Source organism: Pristiophorus japonicus, chromosome 23 (assembly GCF_044704955.1).
Source record: "Pristiophorus japonicus isolate sPriJap1 chromosome 23, sPriJap1.hap1, whole genome shotgun sequence".
Lineage (NCBI taxonomy): Eukaryota > Metazoa > Chordata > Chondrichthyes > Pristiophoridae > Pristiophorus > Pristiophorus japonicus.
This window is the reverse complement of record NC_091999.1, coordinates 42190587-42217366: the sequence shown is the minus strand read 5'-3', so window position 1 is coordinate 42217366 and position 26780 is coordinate 42190587. Positions and strand designations below refer to the sequence as shown.

General features: G+C 43.9%; 14 non-coding genes across 14 annotated transcripts; all 14 read right to left on the bottom strand.

Moving 5' to 3' along the window:
• Window positions 1-6517: 6517 nt before the first annotated feature.
• Window positions 6518-6589, bottom strand: trnad-guc (transfer RNA aspartic acid (anticodon GUC)). Its single transcript has one exon. It is a non-coding gene; the product is annotated as a tRNA-Asp (tRNA).
• A 1584-nt stretch (window positions 6590-8173) lies between these two features.
• trnas-aga (transfer RNA serine (anticodon AGA)) lies at window positions 8174-8254 on the bottom strand. The gene has a single exon. It is a non-coding gene; the product is annotated as a tRNA-Ser (tRNA).
• A 1874-nt stretch (window positions 8255-10128) lies between these two features.
• On the bottom strand, window positions 10129-10209 carry trnas-aga (transfer RNA serine (anticodon AGA)). The gene has a single exon. It is a non-coding gene; the product is annotated as a tRNA-Ser (tRNA).
• A 2174-nt stretch (window positions 10210-12383) lies between these two features.
• trnad-guc (transfer RNA aspartic acid (anticodon GUC)) lies at window positions 12384-12455 on the bottom strand. Its single transcript has one exon. It is a non-coding gene; the product is annotated as a tRNA-Asp (tRNA).
• Window positions 12456-14338: 1883 nt separating this feature from the next.
• trnad-guc (transfer RNA aspartic acid (anticodon GUC)) lies at window positions 14339-14410 on the bottom strand. The gene has a single exon. It is a non-coding gene; the product is annotated as a tRNA-Asp (tRNA).
• Window positions 14411-15881: 1471 nt separating this feature from the next.
• On the bottom strand, window positions 15882-15962 carry trnac-aca (transfer RNA cysteine (anticodon ACA)). The gene has a single exon. It is a non-coding gene; the product is annotated as a tRNA-Cys (tRNA).
• A 219-nt stretch (window positions 15963-16181) lies between these two features.
• On the bottom strand, window positions 16182-16253 carry trnad-guc (transfer RNA aspartic acid (anticodon GUC)). The gene has a single exon. It is a non-coding gene; the product is annotated as a tRNA-Asp (tRNA).
• Window positions 16254-18146: 1893 nt separating this feature from the next.
• trnad-guc (transfer RNA aspartic acid (anticodon GUC)) lies at window positions 18147-18218 on the bottom strand. Its single transcript has one exon. It is a non-coding gene; the product is annotated as a tRNA-Asp (tRNA).
• Window positions 18219-20111: 1893 nt separating this feature from the next.
• Window positions 20112-20183, bottom strand: trnad-guc (transfer RNA aspartic acid (anticodon GUC)). Its single transcript has one exon. It is a non-coding gene; the product is annotated as a tRNA-Asp (tRNA).
• A 1893-nt stretch (window positions 20184-22076) lies between these two features.
• On the bottom strand, window positions 22077-22148 carry trnad-guc (transfer RNA aspartic acid (anticodon GUC)). Its single transcript has one exon. It is a non-coding gene; the product is annotated as a tRNA-Asp (tRNA).
• A 1593-nt stretch (window positions 22149-23741) lies between these two features.
• trnac-aca (transfer RNA cysteine (anticodon ACA)) lies at window positions 23742-23822 on the bottom strand. Its single transcript has one exon. It is a non-coding gene; the product is annotated as a tRNA-Cys (tRNA).
• Window positions 23823-24041: 219 nt separating this feature from the next.
• Window positions 24042-24113, bottom strand: trnad-guc (transfer RNA aspartic acid (anticodon GUC)). Its single transcript has one exon. It is a non-coding gene; the product is annotated as a tRNA-Asp (tRNA).
• A 1593-nt stretch (window positions 24114-25706) lies between these two features.
• On the bottom strand, window positions 25707-25787 carry trnas-aga (transfer RNA serine (anticodon AGA)). The gene has a single exon. It is a non-coding gene; the product is annotated as a tRNA-Ser (tRNA).
• Window positions 25788-26006: 219 nt separating this feature from the next.
• On the bottom strand, window positions 26007-26078 carry trnad-guc (transfer RNA aspartic acid (anticodon GUC)). The gene has a single exon. It is a non-coding gene; the product is annotated as a tRNA-Asp (tRNA).
• Window positions 26079-26780: the final 702 nt, after the last annotated feature.

Here is a 26780-nt window from a genome sequence, read left to right as displayed (position 1 = left end):
CAAATAGATGGATAGACAGGCAGGGTCACTGTCGCTACTTTGTCTTGCTTTTTCATTTTTCAGTCGAGGATGCTGCCACTGAACCAAAGCCGATACCAAAGTTCACAATCGTATTATTTTCCCCAACACTTTTTTAAAAGTTCCAGGACGTACCAAATTCATGGTGATGATTTCCGCAGACAGTTGCACATACACAGAGACATATATACAGATAGACAGACACAGACACACACACACACACACACACATAACCAAAAATATACATGCACCAAGGGACTTGCACAGATGCCTTATACATCTAGAGGGATAGACAGGCTGAATCACTGTCGCTACTTTGGCTGATTTTTGCGATTTTCTATCCGTATATATCTTGAATATTGCAGATATTGAGATATTGCATAAAAATGAGAAATAGATGTCAGTGTTGAAAGGTGTGCGACGTTCTTCCGCCTTTCTCAGGATCAGTTTTGCAAAAACCTGGTTAAATTGTAAAATGGAATGAAAAATGCTGAGAATCGTAGCCGGCAGAATTCTTCATTCGCAGGGAAAACCCAAAGGATTGCTAGACCATCGCGTTAACCACTCGGCGACAACTACTGCGTCTCTGGCACTTTAAATGTTACTCAGAAAAAACTCAGTCATCCATCTCTGTGCAGCAGACGGCCACAGAATCCTGAAAAAGTCTCTGTTTGCAAAAAATCTGGAAGAGCCAATCTCCTCTTGCTGAATCTTTACTGTTCGAAATTGCTCTGAAACTTTTTAATATGAATCTATACCAAGAAACAGAAGTAAAATTCGACATTTTGAAAAAGCTGCTTTTCTGTTGGGGAATTGAACCCGGTTCTCCAATGTAACAGGCGGGGATACTCACCACTATACGGACGAGGGTACGGGTTGCATCAGAGCAGTTATCGAGCTGTGATCAGAAGTCGACAGACACATTGAGAGACAGAGACAAACAGTAGAGACAGATAGCGAGAGAGAGAGACAATGAGAGACAGAAAGGGTGAGACTGAAAAGTCAGACAGACTCTGAGAAAAAGACTCAAACACCTCCATATACAGAGATGTGTGTGTGTGATCAATAAAGAGAGAGAGGGAAAGAGTGAAAGAAAGACAGCGATAAAGACAGTGACAAGGAGAGAGACAGATAGAGAGAGAGCGACAGATCGAGAGAGAGGCAAAGATATAAACAGAAAATGATGGAAATACTCAGCAGGTTGGAGACAGGAATTACCAGCGACAGGCAAAGAGAGACAGATAGGCAGAAACATAGACAGACAGAGATGATGGGAAAGAGTGAGACAGTCAGACAGAGAGACTGAGAGAATTGCATTCGAACAGCACTGGACACCGTGAGAAAGTGACAGACACATTGAGAACCAGAGAAAAGGACAGGGACAAAGTGAGAGACAAAGAGGGAGACAGATAGAGAGAAAGACAGATAGAGAGAGAGACATAGAGACAAAAACAGAAAATAATGGAAATACTTATCAGGTTAGAGACAGCGACTAACAGAGACAGGCAAAGACATGGACAGACAGAGATAATGGGACAGAGAGAGACAGTCAGACAGAGAGTCTGAGAGAATCCCATTGCAACAGGACTGGACACCGTGAGAAAGAGACAGATTGAGAGACAGAGACAAACAGTGAAACAGGGACAGACAGAGTGGGTCAGACTGAGAGAGACAAAGACTCAAACACACAAACACATACACAGCTCTCTAAAGAGAGAGAGCGACACAGATACATTTCACAATTTCATTTCATTATCGGCTCAGAGTGTCACATAGTTACAGAAAATTGGAAATTCAGCAGATGAAAATCAGGTATCACTGAGCAGGATGGGAAAAATCTCTGTTTAATTAAGGAATTACCAGGAGTGGGGTTTGCAGCCCCGCGGGTATAAATCCATTACATTTTATGTCCAACGCCTGTACCACTCGGCCATCCTGATCCTGATTCTGTCAGTGGTTGGACTCTGCCTCTGTGAGAATCTGGGCTTCAGCTCCACCCCCACAGCTACACACAGAGACATTGGATTTCAGTGAGCATTCACGAACATTTTTCGTAATATTGACACGGGCGCAGCTCTCCTATTATTTTTCGACTAAGGCTCTGGGAACTTTCACATCCACACGAGGGTGCAGATGGAGCTTCAATTTAAAATTTCAGCCGATGGTCAACAGCTTCAACAATGCAACATTCCCCAAATAGTGCATTTGAGTGTCATCCAAGATGATGTGTTCAAGTCTCAGGAGTGGGACTTACATACACAACCTCCTGATTCAGTCGAGAATGGAGCCACTGTACCAAAACCGATTCCAAAGTTCACAACCGTATTATTTTCCCGAAGTTTTTTTTAAAGTTCCAGGACGTACCAAATTCATGGTGATGATTTCCACCGACAGTTGCACATACACAGAGACATACATACAGATAGACATACACAGACACACGCACACACAATAACCAAAACTTTGCACGCATCAACATAGAAACATAGAGACATAGAAATTAGGTGCAGGAATATGCCATTCGGCCCTTCGATCATGGCTCATCATTCAACCTCAGTACCCCTTTCCTGCTTTCTCGCCATACCCCTTGATCGCTTTAGCCGTAAGGGCCATATCTAACTCCCTTTTGAATATATCTAACGAACTGGCCTCAACGACTTTCTGCGGTAGAAAATGTCACAGGTTAACCACTCTCTGAGTGAAGAAGTTTCTCCTCATCTCGGTTCTAGATGGCTTACTCCTTACTCTTAGACTGTAATCCTTCGTCTCATACTCCCCCGCAACGAGAACATTCTTTCAGCGTCTAAGCTGTCCAATCTCGTCAGAATTTTATATGTTTCTGTGTGATCCCCTCTCATTCTTCTAAACTCCAGTGGATACCAGCCCAGTTGATCCAGTCTCTCCTCATATGTAAATCCTGCCATCCCGGGAATCATGCTGGTGAACCTTCGCTGTGCTCCCTCAATAGCAAGGACTTCCTTGCTCAGATTCGGGGACCAAAACTGAACACAATATTCCAGGTGTGGCCTCACCAAGGCCCTGTACAACTGCAGTAAGACCTCCCTGCTCATATACTCACATCCCCAAGCTATGAAGGCGAACATGCCATTTGCCTTCTTCACCACCTGCTGCACCTGCATGCAACTTTCAATGACGGATGTACCATGACACCCAGATCAAGATATACACAGGTTGCCTTCGAAAAATAGATGGATAGACAGGCAGTGTCACTGTCGATACTGTGGCTGCCTTTTGCATTTTTCTATCCGCATGTATCGTGAATACTGCAAATTAATGAAAGAAAGAAAAAAGCGGCTGCATCGAAAGATGTGGGACGTTGCTCCATCTATCTCAGATTCAGTTTTGCAGTAACGTGGTTAAATTGTGAAACAGAATGAAATATGCTGTGAAACATAGTCGGCAGGATTCAAACCTGCTCAGAGAAACCCCGATAGATTTGTTGTCCATTGTCTAACCCACTCGGCCACGACTACTGGCTCGCTGCATCATTAAATGTTACTCAGATAACTCAGTCATCCATCTCTGTGCAGCAGACGGCCACAGAATCAGGAAAAAGTCTCCGTTTGCTAAAAATCTGGAAGAGGCAATCTCCTCTACCTGTATTTGTACTGTTCTATATTGCTCTGGAACTTTTTAATATGAATCAACAACAAGAAACAGAAGTAAAATTCTGCATTTTGTAAATGCTGCCACCGCGTCGGGAAGCAGAACCACGGTCTCCGGCGGAACAGGCGGGGATACTCACCACTATACTAACGAGCATGAGTTCTATCAGAGGAGGAATCGAGCTGTGAACAGAACTGGACACCATGAGAAGTCGACAGACACATTGCGAGACAGAGACAAACCGACAAACAGGGAGAGACAGACAGCGAGATAGAAACAACGAGAGACAGAAAGTGTAAGACTGAGAAGGAGAGGCAGACTGAGTGACAAAAAAGACACAAACACACACATATACAGAGATGTGTGTATATGTGATCTATTAAGAGAGAGAGGTAAGAGTGAGAGAAACAGAATGATACAGTCAGTGACAAGGAGAAAAACAGGCAGAGAAAGAGAGCGATAGAGACTAAAACAGAAAATGATGGAAATACTTCTCAGCTTACAGGCAGGGACTAACAGAGGCAGGCAAAGACATGGACAGACCGAAATGATGGGAAAGAGAGAGCCAGTCAGACAAAGAGTCTGAGAGAATCCCATTGGAACAGACGTGGGCACCGTGAGAAAGAGAGAGATTGAGAAACAGAGACAAACAGAGAAACAGGGACAGACAGAGTGAGTCAGACTGAGAGAGACAAAGACTCAAACATACAAACACATACACAGCTCTCTGAAGAGAGAGAGAGAGGCAGAAACCGAGCGACACAGATACATTTCACAATTTCATTTCATTATCGGTTGAGAGTGTCACATATTCACATAAAATTGCTGATTCAACCGATGAAAATCCGGTATCACTGATTGGAAAGGGAGGAAATCCGTGTTAAATTAAAGAGGTACCAGGAGTGGGGTACGAACCCACGGGGAAAAAAACATTGAATTTTACGGCCAACGCCTTAACCACTCGGCTATCCTGGTCCGGTGGGACACTACATTCTGTCTCTGTGAGCATCTGGGCTTCAACCCCAACGCCACATACAAACACATACACATCGGCTTTCAGTGAGAATTTACGAACATTTTTCGCAATATTGACACGGGGGCAACTATCCGATTCTTTTTCGAGTAATGACCTGGGGACTACCATATCCACCCGAGGGTGCAGACGGAGCTTCAATTTAACATTTCATCCGAAAGTCAACAGCTTCAACATTGCAAAATTCCCCAAGTGCTGCACTTGAGTGTTAGTCAAGATGATATGCTCAAGTCTCAGGAGTGCGACTTGAGCATACAAGCTCCCGATTCAGTCGCTAATGCTGCCACTGAACCAAAGCTGATACAAAAGTTCGCAACCGTATTATTTTCCCCATGTCTTTTTTATAAGTTCCAGGACGTACCAAATTCATGGTGATGATTTCCACAGACAATTGCACATACACAGAGACATATATAGAGATAGACAGACACAGAGACACACACACACATAACCAAAAATGTACACGCACCAACGGACATGCACAGATGCCTTAGATATCTCGAGGGATAGACAGGCTGAATCACTGTCGCAACTTTGACTGATTGTTGCGATTTTTTAAATGGATTTATCGTAAATATTGCTGATTAATAAAAATGAGAAAAAAAATACCAGTGGTGAAAGGTGTCGGACGATATTCCATCTATCTCAGGATCAGTTTGGCAGAGACCTGGTGAAATTGAATGGAAAATGCTGAGAATCGCAGTCGGCAGGATTCGACCTGCGTGGGATAATCCCAATGGATTATCTACTCCATCGCCTTAATGGGAGGAAATCTGTGCTAAAATAAATAGAAACCAGGAGTGGGGAAGAACCCATGGTGGAAAAACCCTTTGAAGTTTAAAGCCACATAGAAACACATGCACATCGTCTTTTAGTGAGCATTTACGAACATTTTTGGAATATTGACACGGGGGAAACTTTCCTACTCTGTTTCGAGTAATGCACTGGGACCTTTCATATCCACCCGAGGGTGCAGACGGAGCTTCAATTTAACATTTCATCCAAAAGTCAACAGCTTCAACATTGCAAAATTCCCCAAGTGCTGCACTTGAGTGTTAGCCAAGATGATAATGCTCAAGTCTCAGGAGTGCGACTTGAACACACAAACTCCCGATTCAGTCGAGAATGCTGCCACTGAACCAAAGCAGATACAAAAGTTCACAACCGTATTATTTTCCCCAAGTCTTTTTTATAAGTTCCAGGACATACCAAATTCATGGTGATGATTTCCACAGACAGTTGCACATACACAGAGATAGACAGACACAGAGACACACACACATATCCAAAAATTTACACGCACCAACGGGCATGCAGAGATGCCTTAGACATCTCGAGGGATAGACAGGCTGAATCACTGTCGCAAATTTGACTGATTGTTGCGATTTTTTAAACGGATGTATCGTGATTATTGCAGGTTCATAAAAATGAGAAACAAATGTCAGTGTTGAAAGGTGTGGGTCTTTATTCCATTTATCTCAGGATCAGTTTGGCAGAGAACCGGTTAAATTGTGAAATGGAATGAAAAATTCTGAGAATGGTAGTCGGCAGGATTCGAACCTGCGCAGGATAACCCAATGGATTTCTAGTCCATCGCCTTAACCACTCGGTCACGACTACTGTGTCGCTGGCTTTTTAAACGTTACTCTGAAAAAACTCAGTCATCCATCTCTGTGCAGCAGACGGCCAAAGACTCCTGAAAAATTCTCTGTTTGTTAAAACTCTGGACGAGGCAATCTCATCTACCTGTATTTTTACAGTTCCATTTTGCTCTGGAACTTTTTAATATGCATCTCTTCCAAGAAACAGAAGTAAAATTCGACATCATGAAACAACTGCCTCCCCGTCGGGGAATTGAACCCCGGTCTCCCGCGTGACAGGCGGGGATACTCACCACTATACTAACGAGGAACTGACGGGTACCAGTTCTGTCAGAGCAGGAATCGAGTCATTGTGAACAGAACTGGACACCAGGAGAAGTCGACAGACACATTGAGAGATGGAGACAAACCGACAAACAGGGAGAGACAGACAGCGAGATAGAGACAACGAGAGACAGAAAGTGTGATATTGAGAAGGAGAGGCAGACTGAGTGAGAAAAAGAATCAAATATATACATATACAGAGATGTGTGTGTGTGATCTATTAAGAGAGAGAGGGAAAGAGTGAGAGAAAGACAATGATAAAGACAGTGACAAGGAGAGAGACAGATAGAGAGAGAGCGATAGAGACTAAAACAGAAAATGATGGAAATACTTCTCAGCTTACAGGCAGGGACTAACAGAGACAAGCAAAGACATGGAGAGACCGAAATGATGGGAAAGAGAGAGCCAGTCAGAAAAAGAGTCTGACAGAATCCCATTGGACCAGACGTGGCACCGTGAGAAAGAGACAGATTGAGAGAAAAAGACAAACAGAGAAACAGGGACAGACAGAGTGAGTCAGACTGAGAGAGACAAAGACTCAAACATACAAAACTCTCTGAAGAGAGAGAGAGAGAGGTAGAAACCGAGCGACACAGATACATTTCACAATTTCATTTCATTATCGGTTCAGAGTGTCACATTGTTACAGAAAATTGCTGATTCAACCGATGAAAATCCGGTCTCACTGATCAGAATGGGAGGAAATCCGTGTTAAATTAAAGAGATACCTGGAGTGGGGGACAAACCCACGCGGGACAAACCCATTGAGTTTTAAGGCCAACGCCTCAACCACTCGGCTATTCTGGTCCTGTGAGAACCTGGATTCTGTCTCTGTGAGAATCTGGGCTTCAACCCCAACCCCACATACAAACACATGCACATCGGCTTTCAGTGAGCATTTACGAACATTTTTAGTAATATTGACACGGGGGCAACTCTCCTATTCTTTTTCGAGTAATGCACTGGGAACTTTCATATCCACCCGAGGGTGCAGACGGAGCTTCAATTTAACATTTCATCCGAAAGTCAACAGCTTCAACATTGCAAAATTCCCCAAGTGCTGCACTTGAGTGTTAGCCAAGATGATATGCTCAAGTCTCAGGAGTGCGACTTGAACAGACAAACTCCCGATTCAGTCGAGAATGCGGCCACTGAACCAAAGCCGATACAAAAGTTCACAACCGTATTATTTTCCCCAAGTCGTTTTTATAAGTTCCAGGACATACCAAATTCATGGTGATGATTTCCAGTGACAGTTGCACATACACAGAGACATATAAATAGATAGACAGACACAGAGACCCACACACACATAACCAAAAATTTGCACGCACCAACGGGCATGCACAGATGCCTCAGACATCTCCAGGGATAGACAGGCTGAATCACTGTCGCAACTTTGACTGATGTTTGCGATTTTTGAAACGGATCTATCGTGAATATTGCAGATTAATAAAAATGAGAAAAAAATTTCAAAGTTGAAAGGTGTGGGACGTTATTCCATCCATCTCAGGATCAGTTTGGCAGAGAACCGGTTAAATTGTGAAATGGAATGAAAAATGCTGAGAATCGTAGTCGGCAGGATTCGAACCTGCGCGGGATAACCCAATGGATGTCTAGTCCATCGCCTTAACCACTCGGCCACGACTACTGTGTCGCTGCCTTTTTAAACTTTACTCAGAAAAAACTCAGTCATCCATCTCTGTGTAGCAGACGTCCAAAGACTCGTGAAAAATTCTCCGTTTGCTAAAAATCTGGACGAGGCAATCTCATCCACCTGTATTTTTACAGTTCGATATTACTCTCGAACTTTTTAATGTGCCTATCTTCCAAGAAACAGAAGTAAAATTCGACATTTAGAAAGAACTGCCTTCCCGTCGGGGAATTGAACCCCGGTCTCCCACGTGACAGACGGGGATACTCACCACCACACTAACGAGGAACTGACGGCTCCAGCTCTGTCAGAGCAGGAATCGAGTCACTGTGAACAGAACTGGACACCAGGAGAAGTCGACAGACACATTGAGAGAAAGAGACAAACCGACAAACAAGGAGAGACAGACAGCGAGATAGAGGCAACGAAAGACAGAAAGTGTGAGACTGAGAAGGAGAGGCAGACTGAGTGAGAAAAAGACCGAAAGGTATACATATACAGAGATGTATGTGTGTGATCTATTAAGAGAGAGAGGGAAAGAGTGAGAGAAAGACAATGATAAAGACAGTGACAAGGAGAGAGACAGATAGAGAGAGAGCGATAGAGATTAAAACAGAAAATGATGGAAATACTTCTCAGCTTACAGGCAGGGACTAACAGAGACAAGCAAAGACATGGAGAGACGGAAATGATGGGAAAGAGAGAGCCAGTCAGAAAAAGAGTCTGACAGAATCCCATTGGACCAGACGTGGCACCGTGAGAAAGAGACAGATTGAGAGACAAAGACAAACAGAGAAACAGGGACGGACAGAGTGAGTCAGACTGAGAGAGACAAAGACTCAAACATACAAAACTCTCTGAAGAGAGAGAGAGAGAGGCAGAAACCGAGCGACACAGATACATTTCACAATTTCATTTCATTATCGGTTCAGAGTGTCACATTGTTACAGAAAATTGCTGATTCAACCGATGAAAATCCGGTCTCACTGATCAGAATGGGAGGAAATCCGTGTTAAATTAAAGAGATACCTGGAGTGGGGGACAAACCCACGCGGGACAAACCCATTGAGTTTTAAGGCCAACGCCTCAACCACTCGGCTATTCTGGTCCTGTGAGAACCTGGATTCTGTCTCTGTGAGAATCTGGGCTTCAACCCCAACCCCACATACAAACACATGCACATCGGCTTTCAGTGAGCATTTACGAACATTCTTAATAATATTGACACGGGGGCAACTCTCCTATTCTTTTTCGAGTAATGCACTGGGAACTTTCATATCCACCCGAGGGTGCAGACGGAGCTTCAATTTAACATTTCATCCGAAAGTCAACAGCTTCAACATTGCAAAATTCCCCAAGTGCTGCACTTGAGTGTTAGCCAAGATGATATGCTCAAGTCTCAGGAGTGCGACTTGAACAGACAAACTCCCGATTCAGTCGAGAATGCGGCCACTGAACCAAAGCCGATACAAAAGTTCACAACCGTATTATTTTCCCCAAGTCGTTTTTATAAGATCCAGGACATACGAAATTCATGGTGATGATTTCCAGTGAGAGTTGCACATACACAGAGACATATAAATAGATAGACAGACACAGAGACCCACACACACATAACCAAAAATTTGCACGCACCAACGGGCATGCACAGATGCCTCAGACATCTCCAGGGATAGACAGGCTGAATCACTGTCGCAACTTTGACTGATGTTTGCGATTTTTGAAACGGATGTATCGTGAATATTGCAGATTAATAAAAATGAGAAAAAAATGTCAAAGTTGAAAGGTGTGGGACGTTATTCCATCCATCTCAGGATCAGTTTGGCAGAGAACCGGTTAAATTGTGAAATGGAATGAAAAATGCTGAGAATCGCAGTCGGCAGGATTCGAACCTGCGCGGGATAACCCAATGGATGTCTAGTCCATCGCCTTAACCACTCGGCCACGACTACTGCGTCGCTGCCTTTTTAAACTTTACTCAGAAAAAACTCAGTCATCCATCTCTGTGTAGCAGACGTCCAAAGACTCGTGAAAAATTCTCCGTTTGCTAAAAATCTGGACGAGGCAATCTCATCCACCTGTATTTTTACAGTTCGATATTACTCTCGAACTTTTTAACGTGCATCTCTTCCAAGAAACAGAAGTAAAATTCGACATTTAGAAAGAACTGCCTTCCCGTCGGGGAATTGAACCCCGGTCTCCCACGTGACAGGCGGGGATACTCACTACCACACTAACGAGGAACTGACGGCTCCAGCTCCGTCAGAGCAGGAATCGAGTCACTGTGAACAGAACTGGACACCAGGAGAAGTCGACAGACCCATTGAGAGAAAGAGACAAACCGACAAACAAGGAGAGACAGACAGCGAGATAGAGGCAACGAAAGACAGAAAGTGTGAGACTGAGAAGGAGAGGCAGACTGAGTGAGAAAAAGACCGAAAGATATACATATACAGAGATGTATGTGTGTGATCTATTAAGAGAGAGAGGGAAAGAGTGAGAGAAAGACAATGATAAAGACAGTGACAAGGAGAGAGACAGATAGAGAGAGAGCGATAGAGACTAAAACAGAAAATGTTGGAAATACTTCTCAGCTTACAGGCAGGGACTAACAGCGACAAGCAAAGACGTGGACAGACCGAAATGATGGGAAAGAGAGAGCCAGTCAGACAAAGAGTCTGACAGAATCCCATTGGACCAGACGTGGCACCGTGAGAAAGAGACAGATTGAGAGACAAAGACAAACAGAGAAACAGGGACAGACAGAGTGAGTCAGACTGAGAGAGACAAAGACTCAAACATACAAAACTCTCTGAAGAGAGAGAGAGAGAGGCAGAAACCGAGCGACACAGATACATTTCACAATTTAATTTCATTATCGGTTCAGAGTGTCACATAGTTACAGAAAACTGCTGATTCAACCGATGAAAATCCGGTCTCACTGATCAGATTGGGAGGAAATCCGTGTTAAATTAATGAGATACCAGGAGTGGGGGACAAACCCACGCGGGACAAACCCATTGAGTTTTAAGGCCAACGCCTCAACCACTCGGCTATTCTGGTCCTGTGAGAACCTGGATTCTGTCTCTGTGAGAATCTGGGCTTCAACCCCAACCCCACATACAAACACATGCACATCGGCTTTCAGTGAGCATTTACGAACATTTTTAGTAATATTGACACGGGTGCAACTCTCCTATTTATTTTCGAGTAATGCACTGGGAACTTTCATATCCACCCGAGGGTGCAGACGGAGCTTCAATTTAACATTTCATCCGAAAGTCAACAGCTTCAACATTGCAAAATTCCCCAAGTGCTGCACTTGAGTGTTAGCCAAGATGATATGCTCAAGTCTCAGGAGTGCGAATTGAACAGACAAACTCCCGATTCAGTCGAGAATGCGGCCACTGAACCAAAGCCGATACAAAAGTTCACATCCGTATTATTTTCCCCAAGTCGTTTTTATAAGTACCAGGACATTCCAAATTCATGGTGATGATTTCCAGTGACAGTTGCACATACACAGAGACATATAAATAGATAGACAGACACAGAGACCCACACACACATAACCAAAAATTTGCACGCACCAACGGGCATGAACAGATGCCTCAGACATCTCGAGGGATAGACAGGCTGAATCACTGTCGCAACTTTGACTGATGTTTACGATTTTTGAAACGGATGTATCGTGAATATTGCAGATTAATAAAAATGAGAAAAAAATGTCAAAGTTGAAAGGTGTGGGACGTTATTCCATCTATCTCAGGATCAGTTTGGCAGAGAACCGGTTAAATTGTGAAATGGAATAAAAAATGCTGAGAATCGTAGTCGGCAGGATTCGAACCTGAGCAGGATAACCCAATGGACTTCTAGTCCATCGACTTAACCACTCGGCCACGACTACTGTGTCGCTGCCTTTTTAAACTTTACTCAGAAAAAACTCAGTCATCCATCTCTGTGCAGCAGACGGCCAAAGACTGCTGAAAAATTCTCCGTTTGCTAAAACTCTGGACGAGGCAATCTCATCTACCTGTATATTTACAGTTCCATATTGCTCTGGAACTTTTTAATATGCATCTCTTCCAAGAAACAGAAGTAAAATTCGACATCTTGAAACAACTGCCTCCCCGTCGGGGAATTGAACCCCGGTCTCCCGCGTGACAGGCGGGGATACTCACCACTACACTAACGAGGAACTGACGGGCACCAGTTCTGTCAGAGCAGCAATCGAGTCACTGTGAACAGAACTGGACACCAAGAGAAGTCGACAGACACATTGAGAGACAGAGACAAACCGACAAACAGGGAGAGACAGACAGCGAGATAGAGACAACGAGAGACAGAAAGTGTGAGACTGAGAGTGAGAGGCAGACTGAGTGAGAAAAAGACTCAAATATATACATATACAGAGATGTATGTGTGTGATCTATTAAGAGAGAGAGGGAAAGAGTGAGAGAAAGACAATGATAAACACAGTGACAAGGAGAGAGACAGATAGACAGAGAGCGATAGAGACTAAAACAGAAAATGATGGAAATACTTCTCAGCTTACAGGCAGGGACTAACAGAGACAAGCAAAGACATGGACAGACCGAAATGATGGGAAAGAGAGAGCCAGTCAGACAAAGAGTCTGACAGAATCCCATTGGACCAGACGTGGCACTGTGAGAAAGAGACAGATTGAGAGACAAAGACAAACAGAGAAACAGGGACAGACAAAGTGAGTCAGACTGAGAGAGACAAAGACTCAAACATACAAAACTCTCTGAAGAGAGAGAGAGAGGCAGAAACCGAGCGACACAGATACATTTCACAATTTAATTTAATTATCGGTTCAGAGTGTCACATTGTTACAGAAAACTGCTGATTCAACCGATGAAAATCCGGTCTCACTGATCAGAATGGGAGGAAATCCGTGTTAAATTAATGAGATACCAGGAGTGGGGGACAAACCCACGCGGGACAAACCCATTGAGTTTTAAGGCCAACGCCTCAACCACTCGGCTATTCTGGTCCTGTGAGAACCTGGATTCTGTCTCTGTGAGAATCTGGGCTTCAACCCCAACCCCACATACAAACACATGCACATCGGCTTTCAGTGAGCATTTACGAACATTTTTAGTAATATTGACACGGGGGCAACTCTCCTATTTATTTTCGAGTAATGCACTGGGAACTTTCATATCCACCCGAGGGTGCAGACGGAGCTTCAATTTAACATTTCATCCGAAAGACAACAGCTTCAACATTGCAAAATTCCCTAAGTGCTGCACTTGAGTGTTAGCCAAGATGATAATGCTCAAGTCTCAGAAGTGTGACTTGAACACACAAACTCCCGATTCAGTCGAGAATGCTGCCACTGAACCAAAGCCGATACAAAAGTTCACAACCTTATTATTTCCCCCAAGTCTGTTTTATAAGTTCGAGGACATACCAAATTCATGTTGATGATTTCCACAGACAGTTGCACATACACAGAGACATATATAAAGATAGACAGACACAGAGACACACACACACAAAACCAAAAATTTGCACACACCAACGGGCATGCACAGATGCCTTCGTCATCTCGAGGGATAGACAGGCTGAATCACTGTCGCAGCTTTGACTGATGTTTGCGATTTTTGAAACGGATGTATCGTGAATATTGCAGATTAATAAAAATGAGAAAAAAATGTCAGTGTTGAAAGGTGTGGGACGTTATTCCATCTATCTCAGGATCAGTTTGGCAGAGAACCTGTTAAATTGTGAAATGGAATGAAAAATGCTCCGAATCGTAGTCGGCAGGATTCGAACCTCCGCAGGATAACCCAATGGATTTCTAGTCCATCGCCTTAACCACTCGGCCACGACTACTGTGTCGCAGCCATTTTAAACTTTACTCAGAAAAAACTCAGTCATCCATCTCTGTGCAGCAGACGGCCAAAGACTCCTGAAAAATTCTCCGTTTGCTAAAAATCTGGACGAGGCAATCTCATCTACCTGTATATTTACATTTCGATATTGCTCTGGAACTTTTTAATATGCATCTCTTCCAAGAAACAGAAGTAAAATTCGACATCTTGAAACAACTGCCTCCCCGTCGGGGAATTGAACCCCGGTCTCCCGCGTGACAGGCGGGGATACTCACCACTATACTAACGAGGAACTGACGTGTACCAACTCGGTCAGAGCAGTAATCGAGCCACTGTGACCAAAACTGGGCACCATGAGAAGTCGACAGACACATTGAGAGACAGAGACAAACCGACAAACAGGGAGAGACAGACAGCGAGATAGAGACAACGAGAGACAGAAAGTGTGAGACTGAGAGTGAGAGGCAGACTGAGTGAGAAAAAGACTCAAATATATACATATACAGAGATGTATGTGTGTGATCTATTAAGAGAGAGAGGGAAAGAGTGAGAGAAAGACAATGATAAACACAGTGACAAGGAGAGAGACAGATAGACAAAGAGTCTGACAGAATCCCATTGGACCATACGTGGCACCGTGAGAAAGAGACAGATTGAGAGACAAAGACAAACAGAGAAACAGGGACAGACAGAGTGAGTCAGACTGAGAGAGACAAAGACTCAAACACACAAACACATACACAACTCTCTGAAGAGAGAGAGAGAGAGGTGGAGACCGAGCGACGCAGATGCATTTCACAATTTCATTTCATTATCGGTTCAGAGTGTCACATTGTTACAGAAATTTGCTGATTCAACCGATGAAAATCCGGTCTCACTGATCAGAATGGGAGGAAATCCGTGCTAAATTAAAGAGGCACCAGGAGTGGGGTACGAACCCACGCGGTAAAGAACCATTAAAATTCAAGGCCAACGCCTCAACCACTCGGCTATCCTGGTCCTATGAAAACCTGCATTCTGTCTCTGTGAGAATCTGGGCTTCATCCCCAACCCCACATACAAACACAGACACATCGGCTTTCAGTGAGCATTTACGAACATTTTTAGTGATATTGAGACGGGGGCAACTCTCCTATTTTTTTTCGAGTAATGCACTGGGAACTTTCATATCCACCCGAGGGTGCAGACGGAGCTTCAATTTAACATTTCATCCGAAAGACAACAGCTTCAACATTGCAAAATTCCCTAAGTGCTGCACTTGAGTGTTAGCCAAGATGATAATGCTCAAGTCTCAGAAGTGTGACTTGAACACACAAACTCCCCATTCAGTCGAGAATGCTGCCACTGAACCAAAGCCGATACAAAAGTTCACAACCTTATTATTTCCCCCAAGTCTGTTTTATAAGTTCGAGGACATACCAAATTCATGTTGATGATTTCCACAGACAGTTGCACATACACAGAGACATATATAGAGATAGACAGACACAGAGACACACACACACAAAACCAAAAATTTGCACACACCAACGGGCATGCACAGATGCCTTCGTCATCTCGAGGGATAGACAGGCTGAATCACTGTCGCAGCTTTGACTGATGTTTGCGATTTTTGAAACGGATGTATCGTGAATATTGCAGATTAATAAAAATGAGAAAAAAATGTCAGTGTTGAAAGGTGTGGGACGTTATTCCATCTATCTCAGGATCAGTTTTGCAGAGAACCGGTTAAATTGTGAAATGGAATGAAAAATGCTGCGAATCGTAGTCGGCAGGATTCGAACCTGCGCAGGATAACCCAATGGATTTGTCGTCCATCGCCTTAACCACTCGGCCACGACTACTGTGTCGCCGCCATTTTAAACGTTACTCAGAAAAAACTCAGTCATCCATCTCTGTGCAGCAGACGGCCAAAGACTCCTGAAAAATTCTCCGTTTGCTAAAAATCTGGACGAGGCAATCTGCTCCACCTGTATTTTTACAGTTCGATATTGCTCTGGAACTTTTTAACATGAATCTCTTCCAAGAAACAGAAGTAAAATTCTACGATTTGAAATAACTGCCTCCCCGTCGGGGAATTGAACCCCGGTCCCCCGCGTGACAGGCGGGGATACTCACCACTATACTAACGAGGAACTGACGTGTACCAATTCGGTCAGAGCAGTAATCGAGCCACTGTGACCAAAACTGGGCACCATGAGAAGTCGACAGACACATTGAGAGACAGAGACAAACCGACAAACAGGGAGAGACAGATAGCGAGATAGAGACTACGAGAGACAGAAAGTGTGAGACTGAGAAGGAGAGGCAGACTGAGTGAGAAAAAGACTCAAACATTTCCATATACAGAGATGTGTGTGATCTATTATGAGAGAGAGAGGGAAAGAGTGATAGAAAGACAATGATAAAGACAGTTACAAGGAGAGAGACAGATGGAGAGAGAGCGATAGAGACTAAAACAGAAAATGATGGAAATAATTCTCAGCTTACAGGCAGGGACTCACAGAGACAGGCAAAGACATGGACAGACCAAAATGATGGGAAAGAGAGAGCCAGTCAGACAAAGAGTCTGAGGGAATCCCATTGGAACAGACGTGGCACCGTGAGAAAGAGACAGATTGAGAGACAGAGACAAACAGAGAAACAGGGACAGACAGAGTGAGTCAGACTGAGAGAGACAAAGACTCAAACACACAAACACATACACAACTCTCTGAAGAGAGAGAGAGAGAGGTGGAGACCGAGCGACGCAGATGCATTTCACAATTTCATTTCATTATCGGTTCAGAGTGTCACATTGTTACAGAAATTTGCTGATTCAACCGATGAAAATCCGGTCTCACTGATCAGAATGGGAGGAAATCCGTGCTAAATTAAAGAGGTACCAGGAGTGGGGTACGAACCCACGCGGTAAAGAACCATTAAAATTCAAGGCCAACGCCTCAACCACTCGGCTATCCTGGTCCTATGAAAACCTGCATTCTGTCTCTGTGAGAATCTGGGCTTCATCCCCAACCCCACATACAAACACAGACACATCAGCTTTCAGTGAGCATTTACGAACATTTTTAGTGATATTGAGACGGGGGCAACTCTCCTATTTTTTTTCGAGTAATGCACTGGGAACTTTCATATCCACCCGAGGGTGCAGACGGAGCTTCAATTTAACATTTCATCCGAAAGACAACAGCTTCAACATTGCAAAATTCCCTAAGTGCTGCACTTGAGTGTTAGCCAAGATGATAATGCTCAAGTCTCAGAAGTGTGACTTGAACACACAAACTCCCCATTCAGTCGAGAATGCTGCCACTGAACCAAAGCCGATACAAAAGTTCACAACCTTATTATTTCCCCCAAGTCTGTTTTATAAGTTCGAGGACATACCAAATTCATGTTGATGATTTCCACAGACAGTTGCACATACACAGAGACATATATAGAGATAGACAGACACAGAGACACACACACACAAAACCAAAAATTTGCACACACCAACGGGCATGCACAGATGCCTTCGTCATCTCGAGGGATAGACAGGCTGAATCACTGTCGCAGCTTTGACTGATGTTTGCGATTTTTGAAACGGATGTATCGTGAATATTGCAGATTAATAAAAATGAGAAAAAAATGTCAGTGTTGAAAGGTGTGGGACGTTATTCCATCTATCTCAGGATCAGTTTGGCAGAGAACCGGTTAAATTGTGAAATGGAATGAAAAATGCTGCGAATCGTAGTCGGCAGGATTCGAACCTCCGCAGGATAACCCAATGGATTTCTAGTCCATCGCCTTAACCACTCGGCCACGACTACTGTGTCGCCGCCATTTTAAACGTTACTCAGAAAAAACTCAGTCATCCATCTCTGTGCAGCAGACGGCCAAAGACTCCTGAAAAATTCTCCGTTTGCTAAAAATCTGGACGAGGCAATCTGCTCTACCTGTATTTTTACAGTTCGATATTGCTCTGGAACTTTTTAACATGAATCTCTTCCAAGAAACAGAAGTAAAATTCTACGATTTGAAATAACTGCCTCCCCGTCGGGGAATTGAACCCCGGTCTCCCGCGTGACAGGCGGGGATACTCACCACTATACTAACGAGGAACTGACGTGTACCAATTCGGTCAGAGCAGTAATCGAGCCACTGTGACCAAAACTGGGCACCATGAGAACTCGACAGACACATTGAGAGACAGAATCAAACCGACAAACAGGGAGAGACAGATAGCGAGATAGAGACTACGAGAGACAGAAAGTGTGAGACTGAGAAGGAGAGGCAGACTGAGTGAGAAAAAGACTCAAACATTTCCATATACAGAGATGTGTGTGATCTATTATGAGAGAGAGAGGGAAAGAGTGATGGAAAGACAATGATAAAGACAGTTACAAGGAGAGAGACAGATGGAGAGAGAGCGATAGAGACTAAAACAGAAAATGATGGAAATAATTCTCAGCTTACAGGCAGGGACTCACAGAGACAGGCAAAGACATGGACAGACCAAAATGATGGGAAAGAGAGAGCCAGTCAGACAAAGAGTCTGAGAGAATCCCATTGGAACAGACGTGGCACCGTGAGAAAGAGACAGATTGAGAGACAGAGACAAACAGAGAAACAGGGACAGACAGAGTGAGTCAGACTGAGAGAGACAAAGACTCAAACACACAAACACATACACAACTCTCTGAAGAGAGAGAGAGAGAGGTGGAGACCGAGCGACGCAGATGCATTTCACAATTTCATTTCATTATCGGTTCAGAGTGTCACATTGTTACAGAAATTTGCTGATTCAACCGATGAAAATCCGGTCTCACTGATCAGAATGGGAGGAAATCCGTGCTAAATTAAAGAGGTACCAGGAGTGGGGTACGAACCCACGCGGTAAAGAACCATTAAAATTCAAGGCCAACGCCTCAACCACTCGGCTATCCTGGTCCTATGAAAACCTGCATTCTGTCTCTGTGAGAATCTGGGCTTCATCCCCAACCCCACATACAAACACAGACACATCGGCTTTCAGTGAGCATTTACGAACATTTTTAGTGATATTGAGACGGGGGCAACTCTCCTATTTTTTTTCGAGTAATGCACTGGGAACTTTCATATCCACCCGAGGGTGCAGACGGAGCTTCAATTTAACATTTCATCCGAAAGACAACAGCTTCAACATTGCAAAATTCCCTAAGTGCTGCACTTGAGTGTTAGCCAAGATGATAATGCTCAAGTCTCAGAAGTGTGACTTGAACACACAAACTCCCCATTCAGTCGAGAATGCTGCCACTGAACCAAAGCCGATACAAAAGTTCACAACCTTATTATTTCCCCCAAGTCTGTTTTATAAGTTCGAGGACATACCAAATTCATGTTGATGATTTCCACAGACAGTTGCACATACACAGAGACATATATAGAGATAGACAGACACAGAGACACACACACACAAAACCAAAAATTTGCACACACCAACGGGCATGCACAGATGCCTTCGTCATCTCGAGGGATAGACAGGCTGAATCACTGTCGCAGCTTTGACTGATGTTTGCGATTTTTGAAACGGATGTATCGTGAATATTGCAGATTAATAAAAATGAGAAAAAAATGTCAGTGTTGAAAGGTGTGGGACGTTATTCCATCTATCTCAGGATCAGTTTGGCAGAGAACCGGTTAAATTGTGAAATGGAATGAAAAATGCTGCGAATCGTAGTCGGCAGGATTCGAACCTCCGCAGGATAACCCAATGGATTTCTAGTCCATCGCCTTAACCACTCGGCCACGACTACTGTGTCGCCGCCATTTTAAACGTTACTCAGAAAAAACTCAGTCATCCATCTCTGTGCAGCAGACGGCCAAAGACTCCTGAAAAATTCTCCGTTTGCTAAAAATCTGGACGAGGCAATCTGCTCTACCTGTATTTTTACAGTTCGATATTGCTCTGGAACTTTTTAACATGAATCTCTTCCAAGAAACAGAAGTAAAATTCTACGATTTGAAATAACTGCCTCCCCGTCGGGGAATTGAACCCCGGTCTCCCGCGTGACAGGCGGGGATACTCACCACTATACTAACGAGGAACTGACGTGTACCAATTCGGTCAGAGCAGTAATCGAGCCACTGTGACCAAAACTGGGCACCATGAGAACTCGACAGACACATTGAGAGACAGAGACAAACCGACAAACAGGGAGAGACAGATAGCGAGATAGAGACTACGAGAGACAGAAAGTGTGAGACTGAGAAGGAGAGGCAGACTGAGTGAGAAAAAGACTCAAACATTTCCATATACAGAGATGTGTGTGATCTATTATGAGAGAGAGAGGGAAAGAGTGATGGAAAGACAATGATAAAGACAGTTACAAGGAGAGAGACAGATGGAGAGAGAGCGATAGAGACTAAAACAGAAAATGATGGAAATAATTCTCAGCTTACAGGCAGGGACTCACAGAGACAGGCAAAGACATGGACAGACCAAAATGATGGGAAAGAGAGAGCCAGTCAGACAAAGAGTCTGAGAGAATCCCATTGGAACAGACGTGGCACCGTGAGAAAGAGACAGATTGAGAGACAGAGACAAACAGAGAAACAGGGACAGACAGAGTGAGTCAGACTGAGAGAGACAAAGACTCAAACACACAAACACATACACAACTCTCTGAAGAGAGAGAGAGAGAGGTGGAGACCGAGCGACGCAGATGCATTTCACAATTTCATTTCATTATCGGTTCAGAGTGTCACATTGTTACAGAAATTTGCTGATTCAACCGATGAAAATCCGGTCTCACTGATCAGAATGGGAGGAAATCCGTGCTAAATTAAAGAGGTACCAGGAGTGGGGTACGAACCCACGCGGTAAAGAACCATTAAAATTCAAGGCCAACGCCTCAACCACTCGGCTATCCTGGTCCTATGAAAACCTGCATTCTGTCTCTGTGAGAATCTGGGCTTCATCCCCAACCCCACATACAAACACAGACACATCGGCTTTCAGTGAGCATTTACGAACATTTTTAGTGATATTGAGACGGGGGCAACTCTCCTATTTTTTTTCGAGTAATGCACTGGGAACTTTCATATCCACCCGAGGGTGCAGACGGAGCTTCAATTTAACATTTCATCCGAAAGACAACAGCTTCAACATTGCAAAATTCCCTAAGTGCTGCACTTGAGTGTTAGCCAAGATGATAATGCTCAAGTCTCAGAAGTGTGACTTGAACACACAAACTCCCCATTCAGTCGAGAATGCTGCCACTGAACCAAAGCCGATACAAAAGTTCACAACCTTATTATTTCCCCCAAGTCTGTTTTATAAGTTCGAGGACATACCAAATTCATGTTGATGATTTCCACAGACAGTTGCACATACACAGAGACATATATAGAGATAGACAGACACAGAGACACACACACACAAAACCAAAAATTTGCACACACCAACGGGCATGCACAGATGCCTTCGTCATCTCGAGGGATAGACAGGCTGAATCACTGTCGCAGCTTTGACTGATGTTTGCGATTTTTGAAACGGATGTATCGTGAATATTGCAGATTAATAAAAATGAGAAAAAAATGTCAGTGTTGAAAGGTGTGGGACGTTATTCCATCTATCTCAGGATCAGTTTGGCAGAGAACCGGTTAAATTGTGAAATGGAATGAAAAATGCTGCGAATCGTAGTCGGCAGGATTCGAACCTCCGCAGGATAACCCAATGGATTTCTAGTCCATCGCCTTAACCACTCGGCCACGACTACTGTGTCGCCGCCATTTTAAACGTTACTCAGAAAAAACTCAGTCATCCATCTCTGTGCAGCAGACGGCCAAAGACTCCTGAAAAATTCTCCGTTTGCTAAAAATCTGGACGAGGCAATCTGCTCTACCTGTATTTTTACAGTTCGATATTGCTCTGGAACTTTTTAACATGAATCTCTTCCAAGAAACAGAAGTAAAATTCTACGATTTGAAATAACTGCCTCCCCGTCGGGGAATTGAACCCCGGTCTCCCGCGTGACAGGCGGGGATACTCACCACTATACTAACGAGGAACTGACGTGTACCAATTCGGTCAGAGCAGTAATCGAGCCACTGTGACCAAAACTGGGCACCATGAGAACTCGACAGACACATTGAGAGACAGAGACAAACCGACAAACAGGGAGAGACAGATAGCGAGATAGAGACTACGAGAGACAGAAAGTGTGAGACTGAGAAGGAGAGGCAGACTGAGTGAGAAAAAGACTCAAACATTTCCATATACAGAGATGTGTGTGATCTATTATGAGAGAGAGAGGGAAAGAGTGATGGAAAGACAATGATAAAGACAGTTACAAGGAGAGAGACAGATGGAGAGAGAGCGATAGAGACTAAAACAGAAAATGATGGAAATAATTCTCAGCTTACAGGCAGGGACTCACAGAGACAGGCAAAGACATGGACAGACCAAAATGATGGGAAAGAGAGAGCCAGTCAGACAAAGAGTCTGAGAGAATCCCATTGGAACAGACGTGGCACCGTGAGAAAGAGACAGATTGAGAGACAGAGACAAACAGAGAAACAGGGACAGACAGAGTGAGTCAGACTGAGAGAGACAAAGACTCAAACACACAAACACATACACAACTCTCTGAAGAGAGAGAGAGAGAGGTGGAGACCGAGCGACGCAGATGCATTTCACAATTTCATTTCATTATCGGTTCAGAGTGTCACATTGTTACAGAAATTTGCTGATTCAACCGATGAAAATCCGGTCTCACTGATCAGAATGGGAGGAAATCCGTGCTAAATTAAAGAGGTACCAGGAGTGGGGTACGAACCCACGCGGTAAAGAACCATTAAAATTCAAGGCCAACGCCTCAACCACTCGGCTATCCTGGTCCTATGAAAACCTGCATTCTGTCTCTGTGAGAATCTGGGCTTCATCCCCAACCCCACATACAAACACAGACACATCGGCTTTCAGTGAGCATTTACGAACATTTTTAGTGATATTGAGACGGGGGCAACTCTCCTATTTTTTTTCGAGTAATGCACTGGGAACTTTCATATCCACCCGAGGGTGCAGACGGAGCTTCAATTTAACATTTCATCCGAAAGACAACAGCTTCAACATTGCAAAATTCCCTAAGTGCTGCACTTGAGTGTTAGCCAAGATGATAATGCTCAAGTCTCAGAAGTGTGACTTGAACACACAAACTCCCCATTCAGTCGAGAATGCTGCCACTGAACCAAAGCCGATACAAAAGTTCACAACCTTATTATTTCCCCCAAGTCTGTTTTATAAGTTCGAGGACATACCAAATTCATGTTGATGATTTCCACAGACAGTTGCACATACACAGAGACATATATAGAGATAGACAGACACAGAGACACACACACACAAAACCAAAAATTTGCACACACCAACGGGCATGCACAGATGCCTTCGTCATCTCGAGGGATAGACAGGCTGAATCACTGTCGCAGCTTTGACTGATGTTTGCGATTTTTGAAACGGATGTATCGTGAATATTGCAGATTAATAAAAATGAGAAAAAAATGTCAGTGTTGAAAGGTGTGGGACGTTATTCCATCTATCTCAGGATCAGTTTGGCAGAGAACCGGTTAAATTGTGAAATGGAATGAAAAATGCTGCGAATCGTAGTCGGCAGGATTCGAACCTCCGCAGGATAACCCAATGGATTTGTAGTCCATCGCCTTAACCACTCGGCCACGACTACTGTGTCGCCGCCATTTTAAACGTTACTCAGAAAAAACTCAGTCATCCATCTCTGTGCAGCAGACGGCCAAAGACTCCTGAAAAATTCTCCGTTTGCTAAAAATCTGGACGAGGCAATCTGCTGTACCTGTATTTTTACAGTTCGATATTGCTCTGGAACTTTTTAACATGAATCTCTTCCAAGAAACAGAAGTAAAATTCCACGATTTGAAATAACTGCCTCCCCGTCGGGGAATTGAACCCCGGTCTCCCGCGTGACAGGCGGGGATACTCACCACTATACTAACGAGGAACTGACGTGTACCAATTCGGTCAGAGCAGTAATCGAGCGACTGTGACCAAAACTGGGCACCATGAGAAGTCGACAGACACATTGAGAGACAGAGACAAACCGACAAACAGGGAGAGACAGATAGCGAGATAGAGACAACGAGAGACAGAAAGTGTGAGACTGAGAAGGAGAGGCAGACTGAGTGAGAAAAAGACTCAAACATTTCCATATACAGAGATGTGTGTGATGTATTATGAGAGAGAGAGGGAAAGAGTGATAGAAAGACAATGATAAAGACAGTTACAAGGAGAGAGACAGATGGAGAGAGAGCGATAGAGACTAAAACAGAAAATGATGGAAATAATTCTCAGCTTACAGGCAGGGACTCACAGAGACAGGCAAAGACATGGACAGACCAAAATGATGGGAAAGAGAGAGCCAGTCAGACAAAGAGTCTGAGAGAATCCCATTGGAACCGACGTGGCACCGTGAGAAAGAGACAGATTGAGAGACAGAGACAAACAGAGAAACAGGGACAGACAGAGTAGTCAGACTGAGAGAGACAAAGACTCAAACACACAAACACATACACAACTCTCTGAAGAGAGAGAGAGAGAGGTGGAGACCGAGCGACGCAGATGCATTTCACAATTTCATTTCATTATCGGTTCAGAGTGTCACATTGTTACATAAAATTGCTGATTCAACCGATGAAAATCCGGTATCACTGATTGGAAAGGGAGGAAATCCGTGTTAAATTGAAGAGGTACCAGGAGTGGGGTACGAACCCACGCGGTAAACAACCATTAAAATTCAAGGCCAACGCCTCAACCACTCGGCTATCCTGGTCCTATGAAAACCTGCATTCTGTCTCTGTGAGAATCTGGGCTTCATCCCCAACCCCAGATACAAACACAGACACATCGGCTTTCAGTGAGCATTTACGAACATTTTTAGTGATATTGAGACGGGGGCAACTCTCCTATTCTTTTTCGAGTAATGCACTGGGAACTTTCATATCCACCCGAGGGTGCAGACGGAGCTTCAATTTAACATTTCATCCGAAAGACAACAGCTTCAACATTGCAAAATTCCCTAAGTGCTGCACTTGAGTGTTAGCCAAGATGATAATGCTCAAGTCTCAGAAGTGTGACTTGAACACACAAACTCCCGATTCAGTCGAGAATGCTGCCACTGAACCAAAGCCGATACAAAAGTTCACAACCTTATTATTTACCCCAAGTCTGTTTTATAAGTTCAAGGACATACCAAATTCATGTTGATGATTTCCACAGACAGTTGCACATACACAGAGACATATATAAAGATAGACAGACACAGAGACACACACACACAAAACCAAAAATTTGCACACACCAACGGGCATGCACAGATGCCTTCGTCATCTCGAGGGATAGACAGGCTGAATCACTGTCGCAGCTTTGACTGATGTTTGCGATTTTTGAAACGGATGTATCGTGAATATTGCAGATTAATAAAAATGAGAAACAAAATGTCAGTGTTGAAAGGTGTGGGACGTTATTCCATCTATCTCAGGATCAGTTTGGCAGAGAACCTGTTAAATTGTGAAATGGAATGAAAAATGCTCCGAATCGTAGTCGGCAGGATTCGAACCTACGCAGGATCACCCAATGGATTTCTAGTCCATCGCCTTAACCACTCGGCCACGACTACTGTGTCGCCGCCATTTTAAACGTTACTCAGAAAAAACTCAGTCATCCATCTCTGTGCAGCAGACGGCCAAAGACTCCTGAAAAATTCTCCGTTTGCTAAAAATCTGGACGAGGCAATCTCCTCTACCTGTATTTTTACAGTTCGATATTGCTCTGGAACTTTTTAACATGAATCTCTTCCAAGAAACAGAAGTAAAATTCTACGATTTGAAATAACTGCCTCCCCGTCGGGGAATTGAACCCCGGTCTCCCGCGTGACAGGCGGGGATACTCACCACTATACTAACGAGGAACTGACGTGTACCAATTCGGTCAGAGCAGTAATCGAGCCACTGTGACCAAAACTGGGCACCATGAGAAGTCGACAGACACATTGAGAGACAGAGACAAACCGACAAACAGGGAGAGACAGATAGCGAGATAGAGACTACGAGAGACAGAAAGTGTGAGACTGAGAAGGAGAGGCAGACTGAGTGAGAAAAAGACTCAAACATTTCCATATACAGAGATGTGTGTGATCTATTATGAGAGAGAGAGGGAAAGAGTGATAGAAAGACAATGATAAAGACAGTGACAAGGAGAGAGACAGATGGAGAGAGAGCGATAGAGACTAAAACAGAAAATGATGGAAATAATTCTCAGCTTACAGGCAGGGACTCACAGAGACAGGCAAAGACATGGACAGACCAAAATGATGGGAAAGAGAGAGCCAGTCAGACAAAGAGTCTGAGAGAATCCCATTGGAACAGACGTGGCACCGTGAGAAAGAGACAGATTGAGAGACAGAGACAAACAGAGAAACAGGGACAGACAGAGTGAGTCAGACTGAGAGAGACAAAGACTCAAACACACAAACACATACACAACTCTCTGAAGAGAGAGAGAGAGAGGTGGAGACCGAGCGACGCAGATGCATTTCACAATTTCATTTCATTATCGGTTCAGAGTGTCACATTGTTACAGAAATTTGCTGATTCAACCGATGAAAATCCGG